The sequence below is a fragment of the Hemitrygon akajei genome, chromosome 31 (genome assembly GCF_048418815.1).
Source record: "Hemitrygon akajei chromosome 31, sHemAka1.3, whole genome shotgun sequence".
In the NCBI taxonomy this organism is placed as follows: Eukaryota; Metazoa; Chordata; class Chondrichthyes; order Myliobatiformes; family Dasyatidae; genus Hemitrygon; species Hemitrygon akajei.
The window spans coordinates 28,995,595-29,012,201 of NC_133154.1; the positions used below are offsets into that span (position 1 = coordinate 28,995,595).

At 42.3% G+C, this 16,607-nt stretch overlaps 1 protein-coding gene across 1 annotated transcript in view; it reads left to right on the plus strand.

Moving 5' to 3' along the window:
* Positions 1-16,607, plus strand: part of LOC140719013 (guanylate-binding protein 1-like) — a 637,966-nt gene that overhangs the window by 112,168 nt on the left and 509,191 nt on the right. The window lies entirely within an intron of this gene.

Genomic DNA, 16,607 nt, shown 5'->3' on the forward strand with positions numbered 1-16,607 from the left:
TGGTTGAGCGTGAGAGGGTAAGGAAAAGTTTGGTTGTAGTTTCATAACTTGTGTTTCGTCACTTTACAGGGGTCGCAAAGCATCTTCCCTCCGACTATCCCTTCTTTTGGGCGGCTGTTTTTTTTCGCCTTTGCATAAGCAGTTCGTTATCTCTGCGGTAATAGAGGCGCATAGCGAAAAAGCGAGCCGATATTTAGATAGCGGGGAAGCTGTTGTAAACCCAACATGCTTACAGTATGCGAATCTGTAAGCATACAGATTACGCGTTATCAGCTGCATCGGCAGCAAAGTAAGAATAGTAGTATAAACACAAGTCAACTTTTCAGGATTTAAATAAATACAAACAGTAACCTTCAGTATTTCTCCACCCCCCCCCCCCCCAATAAAGTATAATAATACACCCTCTGCAATGTCAGTCTGACGGACACGTGCTCCCAGGAAATGCGAGAAATGTCAGCTAATCCAACACCTCGGCACAAGGTGGCTGAAGGTGAGAAGGGGGTAGCTGACCCGCGATGTGGTAGAGAATTGGCAAAAGTCCTCCAGATGTCCTTTACGGAGGTAGTGTGCACCCCAAGAGAACCAAGCGTTGAGAATCCAGACCAGAAAGAGAGGCACGTGACCGTGGGAAGGAAGCGCAGGGTACGGGTGCACACTCTCCGGGGGCATCATCTCCAGACTTGGAAGTGCTCAACCATTTTGAACATCTAGCAATGCTAGGCAACCAACATGAAACCTCTCAGATGGTAGGCGGGACAGAAGAGCCTCACAGGCCCCTAATCCGAAACCAAAAAGGAAGCGGTGATAGGAGGGGACTCAGTTGTCAGCGGGGTTGAGAATCAGATGTGTACTGACAAGGAGTCTCGTATGGTGTGTTGCCGATCTGGAGCACAAGTAACACACCTCTCTGGGCGAGTACATAAGCTCCTAGCCAAAGCTAGGTTAGATCCAGTAGTTATTGTCCACATCGGAAAAAATGACATGGGGAAGGGCAGGCAAATTTAAAGAGTTAGTTTGGAAGCTTAGGGACAGAACTGACAAGGTGGTCTTCTCAGAAGATCTTCCTGTGCAACGTGCTTGTCCAGGTAAAATGGAAGAGATTAGAAGATGTGGCTCAAATCATGGTGTAGGTTAGAGGGGCATAGGTTTATGGGATATTGGGGCGTCATTTGAAGCAGGTGGAACCTGTACCGATGGGACCGGTTGCATTTGAACGGGAGGGGCACTAATTTACTGAGCAGGCTTATGCTTCACTGAGTTGAGGACTGTTCAAATTAGGAAATGGGGTGGGACAGGGAACACAGAACAGGCCAGGCACAACTGTTTAATCACCTTACTGGAGAATAAAATGTTAGGACACAAACCAATTATAGGCTTCAGAAGTATAAAAATGGGCTGGATTAGAATCAAAAACATCAGTAATAGACTAAGGATGGCCTGTATAAATGCAAGAAGTACTAAGGATAAAATAAATAAGCTGGAATTATATATGTATAAGTATGATGTAATAGCATTAACTGAAACGGAGCTGACCGCAAAGGATGGTGATGAATATAGTATTAAAGTATATACTTTAATTGGTAAAGATAGGCAAGATCGTAAAGATGGAGGAGTAGCTATATACGTAAGAGCGAAATTAAACATGAGGCTGCTTATGATAGGAGATTAATCGAGAATTACTGAAGATATTTGGGTGAGAATAAGGAGAAAGGAATAATATTGGGTGTATGTTAAAGATGCCTCAACGTTGAAAGTGATTTTAATAAACAGCTCTATCAGAATATTACAAAAGCAAGTTCTGAGGGTGATGTTATAGTTATGGGTGATTTTAATTTCGCAGATATTGAAAGGGATTACAGTGACTAATGGATTACCGGAAAGTGAATTAATTGAGCTATTGAATGATTGTTTTTGACCCAGTATGGTAATGCACCAACAAGAGGGGAAGGCTGTCTAGATATGTTATTCTGTAACAATCAGGATAGACTGTTGAGTACAGAAGTTGTTGCGCCTTGAGGAACAATTGATCATAATATTGTTAGTCTCAAAGATTTTTGGGAGAATATAACATTAAAAACCAAAGCTATTAAATTTAATTTCAGAAAGGTAAAGTCTGCACAGATGTGACAAAGACTTCAGAAGGAAAACTGGTTGATGCTGAGTTAGTTGGGAAACAATGGGGTCAATTTAGAGAGGTAGTACACAGTGAAGGAAATGTTCATACCCAAGGTCAGAAGAAGCAACAAAATCAATAGATCAACTACATGGATGAATAAAGATAGACATAAAAATTATTGTAGAAAATACAGCTATATAAGGAATACAGAAATAATAGTAATAATATTAATAATAGGGCATATGAAAATATGAGAGCTATAGTCTAGGGGGCGGGGGGGGGGGGAAATCCAGACTGCCAAAAGGCAGGTTGAGAAGAATATTGCTGATAATGTTAAGGTTGATCTGAGGAATTTATTTCAATACTGTGTAGTAAACCAAAAGTCAAGGTGGAAATTAAGTGCATTAGGAATAATAGTAGGGTGATAAATCATGCAGAGAAGGACACAGCACATACTCTTGGCTTATATTTTGTGAAAGTATTCACCTCCAAAGATATTCACAATATACCTGTAAGGGTAGGGAAAAAAGTTGCTTTAAGTGACTTGGGGATCTTAGAAAGTGAGATCCTGCTTCAACTGAAAAGGCTGAAAGTTAATAAATTTCCAGGGCCAGACAACATAGATCCAAGGGTACTTGAAGAGGTCTGTGATTATATGTACAAACCCCTAACACTTATTTTTCAAAAGACAGTGACGACTGGTTAAATCCCCAAGGACTGGAAATGGGCTAACATTGTCCCAGTATACAAGAAGGGTGACTGAACTGTCACTAGTAACTATAGACCAGTGAACTTAATGTGTATCATAGGTACAATAATGGAAACAATAATAAAGAATGAGTTGGAAAAGCAGATGATAAGAACAGCCATGTTAGCAGAAAGCCAGCATGGGTTCAGAAAGGGGAAGTCATGTTTTACAAATATGCTGAACTTCTATGAAGATGCAACTTCAGGGTAAGGTGTGCAAATGGGTGCAGAAATTGGCTCAAAAACAGTTAACAAGATATGGTGAGAGGATCACTTTCACACCTCGAAGATGTCAGAAGGAGGTTTCTGCAGGGACCAGTTTTGGGGTCACTGCTGTTGATAATTTACAGTAAACAATTTTGATAAACATAACAAATATACTTGTAAAGTTTGCTGATGACACAAAATTAGAGCGATGGGCTGATCACATTCAGGCAGGAGAAACAATTCAGTTGGATCTAAACAAAATCCAGATGTGTGCAGATAAATGGCAGATGAAAATTAAAGTATTACATATAGGAAGTAGAAATATTGTACATAAATATACAACAGGAGGTCTTGAATTAGAAGGTGCATGGTATGAGAAAGATTTGGGCATTCTGGTAGACTCATCACTATCAACATCTAGACAATGCACAGAAGCAATTAGGAAGGCTAATAATATGTTGGGCTATATAATGCGTTCAGTGAAGTTCAAGACTCGAGACGTTTTCCTTAATTTGTATAATGCTCTTTTGAGGCCCCTCCTTGAATACAATGTACAATTTTGGTCTCCATATTGTGTGAGGGATGTGAAGGCACTGGACATAGTTCAGAGAAGGGCAACTAGACTCATTCCAGGTCTGAAGGGTATGAACTATGAAGAAAAATTGAAAGAATTAAATCATCTCAGCCTCAGTAGACACAGAATTAGAAGAGACGTGACAGAAGTGTTCAAACTCATTGAGAGTATAATTAAGTTGGATGCCAGTTGCAACTTCAAAATTAATCCATCATCAAGGTCACAGGGCCATAGTTAGATATTGACTAAAGGGAGCTTTTAGACTAAATATCTGGAAGCATTTCTTTACACAGTGAGTAATAGCTTAGAGATTTTCAGATATAAACTTGATACTTATTTCAACACACTATGTGAACAGAGACAGGGCTGGAGGAATTAACAAAAATGTGAAGGAGTTTTAGTGCCTGATGGCATTACATTGCAAAGGAGGAGTGTAAGAGCTGGTGGTAATTTCAGAGAGAGGGGTAGGTCTGGGTGGTTGTAATATTGGGGAGAAGAACAAGTGTCCTGAGAAAGTTACAGAGAAAGGGGACTGATGGGGTTACAGTGAAAGTTTTAGTGCCCTTCCATATATTCTCACCAGAGGTGGACTGCACAGAGGTTTACCACACTGGTTCCAGAAATGGTAAGTCTTACACATGACAATGGACTTACTTTCCAGAACTGTATAGACTCAAATTCAGAAAAGCAAACGGAGACTTTATTTAATATCAAAAATCTCAAATAGGCATTGATGGTAACAAGATGTGCGGTGCTGTGCCACTCCTTGATCTTCTGCCACTTTTTTAGGTACACCTCTACACCTGCTTGTTAATGCAAATGGAGTTCAAAATTTATTTAATATCAGAGTATGTATACAGTGTACAACCTGAAATTCATCCTCTTCACGGACACCCATGAAACACCAAAACCCCGTAGAATGACCCTGAAGCTAACCCTGACCCCAACATGTGATCAGCAGCAAAAACGTCCAAAGTGTCCTTGATCCTGATTCCATCAAACTACAGATCACAAACCAGCACTTTGGTATCTCAGACAAGCTCTCACTCTCCAGTGAGGGAAAGAGAGGTCACTCCTGCAAGAACGAGAGCAGCGACCAGCAGCTCACTGTTCCAGTATTACAGTCTTCCACGTCACTACTCCAAGACCCCCATCTTGAGGAGGACAGGGTCTCTCTCTCCCACTCTCTGAAAGGGATTGCTCGAGTACAGGGGCCCTCCTCCGACAGCAGCTGATGATTAGCGAATACACTGCCTGCTGTCTCACTGTTTTATTCAATTGCCAAAATCAGCAAGGAACTGGATTGCTCACAGGGCTGCCCCCCAACTTCGGACCTCTCGGCCATGAGGACTCATGTCTACCAGGCCGGTCTGGGAGATAAAATGCTAGACCACACAGTTGGTCTGGAAACCCACCGCTTGTGAAGAATATCTAATCAAGCAATTATGTGGCAGCAACTCAATGCAAAAAAGCATGCAGACATGGTAAATAGGTCACCACAACAGGGACCGTGTTCACCTATCACCCCACCAGCCTCCAGATCCAGCATATTACCCTCCGTGACTTCTGTCACTTTCAACAGGACCCCAACACTAAGGACATCTTTCCCTCTCTACCCCTCTCTGCTTTACACAGGAATCATTCTCTCCATGACTGCCTGGTCCACATGTCCCTACCCACAGATCTCCCACCTGGTACTTATCCCTGCAAGTGTAAGTTCCACATCTGTCCCTATACCTCCTCTCTTACCACCATTCAGGGCCCCAAACAGTCCTTGCAGGTGAGGCAACACCACTTCTGAGTCTGTTGGGGTAATCTATTGCATCCAGTGCTCCTGGTGCAGCCTCCTCTACATTGGCAAGACCCGATGCAGATTGGGGGAACCACTTCCGCTCTGTCCGCCACAACAGACGGGATCTCCCGGTTGCCACCCACTTCAACTCTGCTTCACATTCCCATTCGGATATGTCCATACATGGCCTCCTCTACTGCCATGATGAGGCTACACTCAGGTTAGAGGAGCAACACCTCATATACCGTCTGGGTAGTCTCCAGTCCTTCGGTATGAACATCGAATTCTCCAACTTCTGGTAACTCCCTCCCTCTCCCTTCCCCATCCCAGTTTCACTCTGTCTCCTCTTCTAGCTGCCTATCACCACTCTCATGATTCTGCTTTCTTCTACTACCAATAGTGCTTTCCCCTTAGATTCCTTCTTCACCTCTCCTGCCTAGCCCCTCCCTGCTTCTCCTCCCCCACCCCTTGATCTTTTCTCTGATTGTTTTTTCACCTGGCACATTCCACCCTCCCCCCACCTTCTTTACAGGGCCCCTGCCCCTTCTTCTTTAGTCCTGACGAAGGGTCTCAGTCTGAAACATTGTCTACTCCTTTCAATGGATGCTGCCCGACCTGCTGAGTTCATCCCACTTTTGTATGTGTCGATTTGACCACAGCATCTGCAGTGTACTTTGTGTTTGGTAAATAGGTTCAGTTGTTGTTCAGACCAAATGTCAGAAAAGTGATTTAAATGACTTTGACATTGAATGATTGTTGGTGCCAGACAGGATGGCTTCAGTGTCTCAAAAACTGCTAATCTTCAAGGATTTTCATACAAAACGGTCTCTGGTATTTAAACGGAATATTGTGAAAAACAAAAATAATATCCAGTTGTTTTGAATGACAGTTCTGTGGCCAAAAACACCTCATTAATTAAAAAAGTCAGAAGACAATGGTCGGACCAGTTCAAGCTGACAGGAAGGTGACAGTAAATCAAATCACCACACGATACAACAGAGGTGTGCACAAGAACATCTCTGAACACACAAAAAGTTACATCTTGAAGTGAATGGGCTACAGCAGCCAAACACCATGGACGTACACCTCCTGAACCTAATAAAGTGGTCATTGACTGTATATCCATGTCAGTACGTTCTAGGAATTGGTGGGTGAGCCAGGAGCCCCTCTCTACCTGCTGTCTTTGTGATGGTTGAGAGAGAGATGTTATGTGTGTTAGAAGCTGCTGGAGTAACATGGACAAACTCTGTGGTAAATTAAATTGTGATGAGTGTGGATGTGCACATAACAGCCATTTTCTGTCAGTGGTGGACAGCCATTCACGTGGATGGCGAGCAGATTGAATGGGTTGGCTTCTGTTCTGGATGGTGCTGAGTCACTCTCACCCAGGGAAATGGAGAGTATTCCAGCACACTGCTGACCTGTAGGAGGGAGTGAGGTCATGCGGTGAATGCGGATTACATGGACTAATGCTACAAAGAGAAGTGGGACTATCCCATCACACTGCTTATCTGTAGCTAGGAGAGATATATTATGGCAGATGTGATGTGCATGGACAGACCCCCACCAGAGAAGTGGGAAGTGCATCATCACCCTTGAATTTGTTGATGGAGGACAGGTATTACAGGAGATGTTGAGTACAAGGACTAACTGGAGGTTTGAAGGAAGGGTTTATACTTATACGGTCTCTGAGTGAGTTTATCCAGATTTGAATTCCACACTGCATTGTGGGCTAAAGGGTCTGTTCGTGTACTGTACTCGGTCCTAGAGTCATGGAGCACTACAGCACAGAAACAAACCTTTTGGACCATCTAGTCAGCCTCATCCTATCGACTCACACTTGGAGCATCCAGGTACTTATTCAGCTTTTCTTAAATGTTGAACATAAGATCTCAACTTTGAAGTACTCTAATAGATTTGTCAGGTAAGATTTCCCTCTACAGAAACCATGCTGACATTGACTTATTTTATCATTAGTCTCCAAGTACCCAGAAACCTCATCCTTATAAATAGAGTCCAACACATTCCTAACCACTGAGGGTAGGTTAACTGGCCAATAATCTCCTTCCTTTTGCCTTCCTCCTTTCTTAAGGAATACAGTGACATTTTCAATATTCCGGCTCTCATACAACTTCATATGAATGAAGTTAGATATTCAAATAACTGATCACTAAGTGCTCCAGCAAGAATTGTGTTAAATAAAACTGTTCTAAATAAATTGCTTTACCTGTTAGGGTGATTTTGAGGACATTGGAAATGTAAGCTTTCTTTGCCCTGCATTCAGTGCAGATTTTGTTATACAACTAGATATACGGTACCTTCACAGGCTTTAGTGCCACTATCAAATAAATCCTTGCATAGTAATCAGGACTATGGAATATAGAAAAGAAAGTTGTTTACAACAAGTTATCACATAACATTTTTGAGAAATGTAGCAATATATACTTTTTGCTTATGTAAACACAAGAGGTTCTGCATGTGCTGGCAATCCACAGCAGCACACATATAATGCTGGAGGAACTCAGCAGTTTAGGCAATATCTATGCAAGTGCATAAACAGTCTCTGTTTCAGGCTAAGACCCATGTATTTAATTGGGCAAGGGCAGGTCAGGTGGCAATGGGCAGTAACTCGGGAGCAGATATTCTCAGAAAAATGCACAACAGAATTGTAGTGGTTGTTTTTAGAACACTTGCACAGCCTTCTAGATATGTCAGTCCCACTGAGAGCGGGAAAGAGTGGTGAAGGAACAAGGGAAGTGGAACATTTAGTCAAGTGAAAGAAGGACGTATATTTAAAGTTTAAAGTAAACCAAATATTAGACATTGAGAATTATACATTGGCCAATAAAGGATTTATGAGAAATAGACCGGGATAAAAGAAGGGCTTGGCAACAGGGACACAGCAATACAGCATGGATTCAGGCCTTAGAACTCAACTAGTCCATGCTAACCACATTCTCCAACTGGCTGGCCCCAACCTCCTGCATTCAGCCCATTTCCCTCGACATTAATGCTTCTGAAAAAATGCTGTTGTAACTTCCTCAACCCCGTCCTCTGGCAGCTTGTTTCATATACTCACCACCTTTTATGTGAAAAAGATACTCCTTTGGTTCTTTTAGATCTTTCCCTTCAAACCTAAAACCTATGTCCCCTAGGGTTAGACTTCCCAACCCTGAGGAAAAGATTATTATAATCCACATCATAACTGAAAACCTTTCTATAAAGTCACTCCTCATTCTCCTACATTCCAAGGAAAAAAGACCTATCCTGGCCAAGCCTTCCTTATAACTAGCAGCAACCTCACTCTTTCAGCATTCTTTACAAGTTAACCATGTTGTTCTGAAACAAGGTGTCAAGACTGTACTCTTTCTGATTTAATGATGTCTTTTTTTCTCTAACAGAATGACCAAAGCTGAACACAATACTCCAAGTAATGTCTCACTAATATTTTATACAATGCCAACATAACCTCCCACATCCTATATTAAATGAGCACACTACTGACTAATAGCCAGCCGGTAGTGTAGTGGCATTTGCAGCAAACTTCAAGGTGAGTGGTCCCTGATTTGAATCCAGCCTGCTGCTTGTATGATTTCACTGTTCACTATGAAAGTCATACCCTGGTTTGACTTACCAAAATGCAACACTTCATATTTATCCAAGTTGAAAGATATTTGTCATTGTTCGACCCACTTATCCAGCTGCTCAAACTGCCATTGTATATTTTGATAACCTTTCTCACTCACTAGGATATTACCTATATTAATGTCATCCACAAACTTACTGATTGTGCCTTTGACGTTCATATCCATATCATTTATATAAATAAAGACCTACAAAGGTCACAGCATCAAACTGTGAGGAACACCACTACCGACAGGCCTCAAGTAGTCAAAACAACCTTTGAACATTGAGCCAATTATTAATTCAATTAGCTATCTCTCCCTGGATTGTATGCAATCAAACCTTACAGACTCGCCTGCCATGCGGGACCTTGTCAAATGCTTTGCTAAAGTGCATTTAGATAATATTCACTGCCCCATCCTCATCTATCCTCTTGCTTAACTTGAAAAACTCTAGGACATTTGTCAGACACTACATCCCATGCACAGAGCTGTACTGACTATCCCTAATTAGACATTGCCTATCCAAATACATTTTGTCATTCAGAATCCCCTTTTATTCTTAATATACTGATTGAATCTCCTGGAATTTTCCTTAACCTTGCCTTCCAGATCTATCTCATGTCCACTTTTTGCCATCCTGATTTCCCTCCAAAGTTCCAGTTCTTATCACTGAGGGATTCACTTGTTTCGAGTTGCCTAAATCCAATGTATAACCAGAGCCTCAGTACCTCTTGTGATCTGGGGCTCATTCAATTTGTCAGCCTTGCTCCGCAACCCCTGGAACTTAACACTGCACTGTTAAAAGCTTCCCACTTGCTACTTATTACTTCACCAGCAAACAGCCACACTCAAACTGAAACATCCTGCATAACACCTCCAAAACTAGCCCTGCCCAAGTTTATTCTTAGCAGCATGAAGGAAAAGGGATCTGGGGATCTAAGAACATAGATGCCTCAAATTTGCTGCACAAGTTTGATCGAGTGATTAAGAAGACCTATGGTCTGTTAGCCTTCATTAGTAGGTGGATTCAGTTCAAACACCACAAGGTAATTTTGCAGTTCTATAAAACTGTGGTTGGACCACAATTGAAGTCATAGAATCATAAATCACTTCATTCCATTAGTCCATGCTGGTCTGGTCTTCTGCATGGTCTTCATATGGTCTCATTTACCTGCACCCAGACCATATCACTCCAATTCTCTCTCTTCCATGTACCTAACTAAACATCTCTTAAATCTTGCAATTGAACCTGCATGTACAGGCTGCTTGTTCTATGCTCACACTACCCTGAGATGAAGGAGATCCCGTCAGATTCCCCTTAAATATTTCACCTTTCACCCTAAACCTGTGACCTCTAATTCTAGTCTCATCCAACCAAAGGGAAAATGCCTGTAAGCATTCACCCTATCTGTACCTCTTATAATTTTGAATATCTCAAGGTTCAAGATTGTTTAATGTTATTGCCAGTACATGGGCGTAAAGAGATATCATGATTTGCCCTCATTCTCCTATCCCCCAAGTGTAACAGAACTGAATAATTGTTATTTTGGAACTGATGTACAACAAAAAGCACAATAAGGAATTCTATAATAAAATATAAAGCAAAATAAATATAAATACATCAGGTAGCTTATATAAACAGCACCCATAGAGTGATATGAGTCAAAGGAGTGTCTGTACATCAGAAAATAATAGACAATAGGTGCAGAAGTAGACCATTCGGCCCTTTGAGCCTGCACTGCCATTCTGAGATCTTGGCTGATCATCTACTATCGATACCCGGTTCCTGCCTTGTCCCCATATCCCTTGATTCCCCTATCCATAAGATACCTATCTAGCTTCTTCTTGAAAGCATCCAGAGAATTGGCCTCCACTGCCTTCTGAGGCAGTGCATTCCACACCCCAACAACTCTCTTGGAGAAGAAGTTTTTCCTTAACTCTGTCCTAAATGACCTACCCCTTATTCTCAAACCATGCCCTCTGGTACTGGATTCTCCCAGCATCTGGAACATATTTCCTGCCTCTATCTTGTCCAATCCCTTAATAATCTTATATGTTGCAATCAGATCCCCTCTCAATCTCCTTAATTCCAGCGTGTACACGCCCAGTCTCTCTAACCTCTCTGCATAATACAGTCCAGACATCCCAGGAATTAACCTCGTGAATCTACGCTGCATTTCCTCTACAGCCAGGATGTCCTTCCTTAACCCTGGAGACCAAAACTGTACACAATACTCCAGGTGTGGTCTCACCAGGGCCCTGTACAAATGCAAAAGGATTTCCTTGCTCTTGTACTCAATTCCCTTTGTAACAAAGGCCAAAATTCCATTAGCCTTCCTCACTGCCTGCTGCACTTGCTCATTCACCTTCAGTGACTGATAAACAAGGACTCCTAGATCTCTTTGTATTTCTCCCTTACCTAACTCTACACCATTCAGATAATAATCTGCCTTCCTGTTCTTACTCCCAAAAGTGGATAACCTCACACTTATTCACATTAAACGTCATCTGCCAAGTATCTGCCCACTCACTCAGCCTATCCAAGTCACCCTGAATTCTCCTAACATCCTCATCGCATGTCACACTGCCACCCAGCTTAGTATCATCAGCAAACTTGCTGATGTTATTCTCAATGCCTTCATCTAAATTGTTGATGTAAATCGTAAACAGCTGTGGTCCCAATACCGAGCCCTGTGGCACCCCACTAGTCACCACCTGCCATTCCGAGAAACACCCATTCACCTTTGCTTTCCATCTGCCAACCAGTTTTCTATCCATGTCTGTATCTTCCCCCCAATGCCATGAGCTCTGATTTTACCCACCAATCTCCTATGTGGGACCTTTTCAAATGTCTTCTAAAAATCGAGGTAAACTACATCCACTGGATCATCCACCTTGTCTAACTTCCTGGTTACATCCTCGAAAAACTCCAATAGATTAATGGTTGTGGATGAGGTGGGGTGGATTAGTGGATGTATGAGTTGATCAGCCTTATTGTTTGGGGAAAGTAGCTGTTTTTGAATCTGATGGTTCTGGTAAGGATGCTACATATCCTCCACCCTGATAGGACTGGGACAAACAGTCCATGAGCAGTGTGGGTGGGATCCTTCATGACGTTATTGTTCTTTTTCCAGCACCTTTAAGTATATATGCTGTTGTTGGCAGGTAGATGGGTGCTGATGATGTGTTCAGTAGTTTTGACTACCAATTCCACAGGCTTCCTGTCCACTACAGTACCGTTTCTGTACCATGTAGTAATGAAGCATGTTAGAATGTTCTCTACTGCACAACTGTAAAAGTTCATTAGTGTAGATGTGCATAGCCCAGCTCTCTTGAGTTTCCTCAGAAAGTAGAGGCATTATTATATGATCTATCCTCATCCTGCTGTTCCTCAAGGAATAAAACTCTAACATTTTCAAACTTTCCCTTTAACTCAGGTCCTGAAGTCCCAGCAACAATCAAAGATTCACAGTGCATTAATTAACAAAGTAAGTCTTTAATACACTGTGATATTTAACCCTGTGATTTCACCTTCCTGCAGAGAGACCTGGAACCTGTTCAAAGAAAAACATCAAATCATACCACTCCACATGAATAAAAAACAAATTGTGCAAACGGCAAGAAAACAGAAAATAAAAATGAGCAAAAAACACAGAATATAAAATACAAAATTGAAAGATCCAGGCAAATTCCATTCAGCTTTATTCATTATCTGTAGTCCACTCTGAATTAAGTCATCCAAAATAGTAATAGAAAAGGAATGACCAGAAACCAGAAACATATCATAACATGAACTACAGCGTCCAATCCCAGGACCGTTGTCTTTAGTGCAATCCTTCGGCAGCATTTGAATGCAGGGACCTTCCGCTGCTAGCAGTGAGCGAGAAGCTGGTAGTGGGTGCTGACCACCCGCTTGCCTTTTGCTCTTGTCCTCGATGTTATCCAGGCTTTGATAGAACCACCTTTGAATGAAAAAGAGACATAAAAGAAGTGAAAGAAGCAGTTTCGTCAACCTTCTGGAGACTTCATCTTTGGTCACAATGTTTGCTGGTGCTATCTTCTTCCTTGTAAATTTTCTCTGTATCTTTTCAATCCTATTGATGTCTTCCATGTAGATAAGTGAAGAGAATTGCACAAATTCAACTTCACCAACATTTTATAGATGGTAACATCATTGCATTTGGTATCCGTTGCTTCAATATGGGAAGTATGTGGAAGTTTCAGAGAGGGTGCAGAGGAAATGCTGCCTGGATTAGAGAAAATATCATATAAGGAATGGTTGAGTGAGAGTGCTTTCTCACTGGAGCAAAGGAGAATGAAAGGTAATTAATATAGGTGGATAATATTATTAGAAGAATAGTTAGAGTAGAGAGCCAGTGACTTTTTCCCAGGTCAGCAATGGCTGATAGCAAAGGACACCCATTTAAGGGGAGTGGCAAAAGGTTTAAGGGAGATATCAAAGAGAGGTATTTTCCACAGTGTGCAGTGCACATTGCTGGGGGCAGTGATAGAGCCTAATGCAGTATGGATATTTTTGAGGCTCTTAGGCAAATCAATGTAAGAAAAATGGAGATGCCTGCATAAGCATGAATGTGGCCTCGAGTCAGTGGGGGAATAATGTTGATTTTGTGTGTCTGGAGTGTGGGTGAGAAGAATGAGGGTGTTTGAAAACTACATGTAATTCAAAAGAAGCATTGTAGATAAATTGTAACTTTAGAAATATTTTGCTGTTACCTTTGATCATTAGTATATAAAATGTCATATAATATTGAATCGAGCAGGCCTCTTATTACAAGAGTGTCTGAATATGATGCTTGTTGTGCGTTTTTGCTGAATTAAACTTTCTATACCCACTAGCTACTAGCTTCAGTGTTTTTCCAGGAATTGTTCATGCTACAGCATTTGGGAGCTTGTTCAGGATACATTCATAATCCATTGTGTGGCAACAATTTCACCACTCTAAGTGGGTGAGTATTTTTCAAGTTTGCACTCACACTTAGATCTATTCGGGCTGGTCACTAGGGGTTCTTAAGCGGCAGAGAATAGGTTATGTTGTATGAGTGTTTGCATGCATCTGTTGGTCAAATATCTGGAACAATCTCTGCTTAGAGTTTCCTAGGTAGCCATTAGGGATGATAGTGAAGATGTAGATCTGCAATGGGGAAGTGATAGGTAATTGGGGAAAAGGTACCAACCTACAGGGTATTTTTGCTGCCCTATTTGATTAGATCTTCCTTAACATTTGGCATTTCCTGGAACAAATTTATTTTTGTTCCAGAGGGATAAGAAGGGACAGTAAAGACTTTTTCTGGAGAATTGTCCTAATGTTACATTTGATCATTAGCACATAAAAACATCATGTAATATTGGATTGAGCAGTCCTCTTCTACCAAGAATGTTTCAATATGAAGCTTGCTGCTCGTTCTTGTTGATTAAAACACTTCTATATTCTCTAGTGACATTGGTCACAATACCTCACCACTATTTTGAGGTTATGCCCTCTGGCTCCAGACTCTCCCAGCAAGGGAAATGCACTCTAACTAGGCTTTCCAACATTGGATATGTTTCAATGAGATTCCCCCTTCATTCTTCTAAATTCCAATGAGTACAGCCCAAAGCTTTCAAACACTGCTCATATGCCAAAATTTTCATTTCTGGAATCATTTTCATGAACCTCTCTGAAGCCACTCCAATGTCAGTGCAGCCTTTCTTAAACAAGGAGCTCAAAACTGCTCACCATATTTCAAGTGAGGCCTCACCAGTGCCTTATACAACTTCAGCATTACATCTTCGCTTTTGTATGTAACCGGGTGACGATTGAATGCTATTCATTATCGTTAAAAAGTGTACTCAGGCATTCATCCGGGTAATACGAGAGTGGTCGTCTGCGCCTTTAAGTGGGGGTGGTGACGACATGACGCACGCGCGGGATGGCGGGGAGGCCATTTTGCTTTCTGCTGCAGAAGCTGGTTGGGCGGTGGAATCAGGCTCCCCCAGAGGTACTGGGCTTGGTGAGGAAAAGATTTTCACTAGTAAAGAATTCGACGCTGGATAGCGTGGCTTGCAAAGTTCCTCACTCGCCAAGTAGAATAGCCACTACCATATTAGTTTTGTCCGATTTTCTTTGTATTTTTATACCGCACATGCAATTGGTCGAGGCACAAGTGTGTGGACCGAAGGTTAAACGGAGATTGTAATGGTGGGACCTGATTGTAAAGTCATTCGTTTTAAGACCCCTTTTCTGGCACTTCAACAGATAAAGGAATTAAAACCCGAAAAAGTCCTGAGTGTGCACTTTTTCCCCGGGCTACAACATTTGGTACCAGGAGTGGGGTTATTTCCAAACCAGTTTCGAGGGTCTCTGTTGTATGCAGTATAATCTACAGTACCTAATACGGTAGTGGTGAAGACAGGACCGTGTTCCTGTCGGGCAAGAAGGAGAGACCCCCGTGCCTCGTGGAGAGCGCGGTGGAGCCTCTGGACTGGGCCGGGACATCAGCGACTGACGTCAAGACGCAGAGCGGTGACGTGGAGCCAGGGTGTTGCGCGCCTTGAAGCCATCGCGTTTGCAGCAAAGGACGGCAGCAACTCCGTTTGCAGGTTTGTGAAAACTTTAGACGAGCTCTTGCTGTGTCACGCTGAGAGGACACACCAGTTGAACTTGATTTGAATGAGCAAATTAGGGAATTGAGTAGTAGGTATGATGAAGCCATGGCAACCATAGATACATTAAGCAAAGTGTCCTATGTATATGTCCCAAGGGAAAGGCGCATTGTTCCATTTACAGGGAATGTTGAGAAAGATGAGAGGTCTGTTGATGACTTTATTGAAGAAGTACAACGTGCACTTCATAGTAGAAATCAGTATGATTTTGTCATGTCCCTGCTCAGGGGTGCAGCCTTAGAGGAAGCACGTATGCGTAGTGATGCTGGGGAAGACCGGGCTGATGACTTGCTTGTTCACCTATCTCAGGGAAGCTTTTAGAGACAAGTGTAGCACACCCCAGCTATGGCATAGCTTCTACAGTTGCAAAAAGCTGGAGGGTGAAGATGTAAGAGAGTTTTCACATGCTCTAGCCCAAGCTCTTAACTTGATGCTGAAGCACTCCCCTGCTGCCATGACCAATAAGAGGGTGGTACTAAGAGATCAATTTATAGAGGGGATCAGGGATCCCTTCCTCAGAAGGGAGCTCCACAGATTTGTGCGGAACCACCCTGAGTCCCCAGTGATAGTGAGAGAGGAGATTCGTCTGTGGCTCGCAGAAGAGCCCCTGGGAAATACAAGTCTGGAAAGTCAAAGTGTAGCAGTAGCCAGGCACACTGCTCGATTGTTAAAGCTCAGGAACCTGAGACTGTCACACTAGATGACATCCTTAAAGTAGTCGCAGAGCAGGGCAAAGCCCTTTGTGAATTGACTCAAGCAGTGAAAGATCTCACTGTACAGAGGGATTTTACATGTGCTACTAGCAGCAAATGTAATTTACAGCCTAGGTTCACAGAAGATGGGCAACCAATATGTTTCAAGTGTCGGGTGGGAGGGCATTTG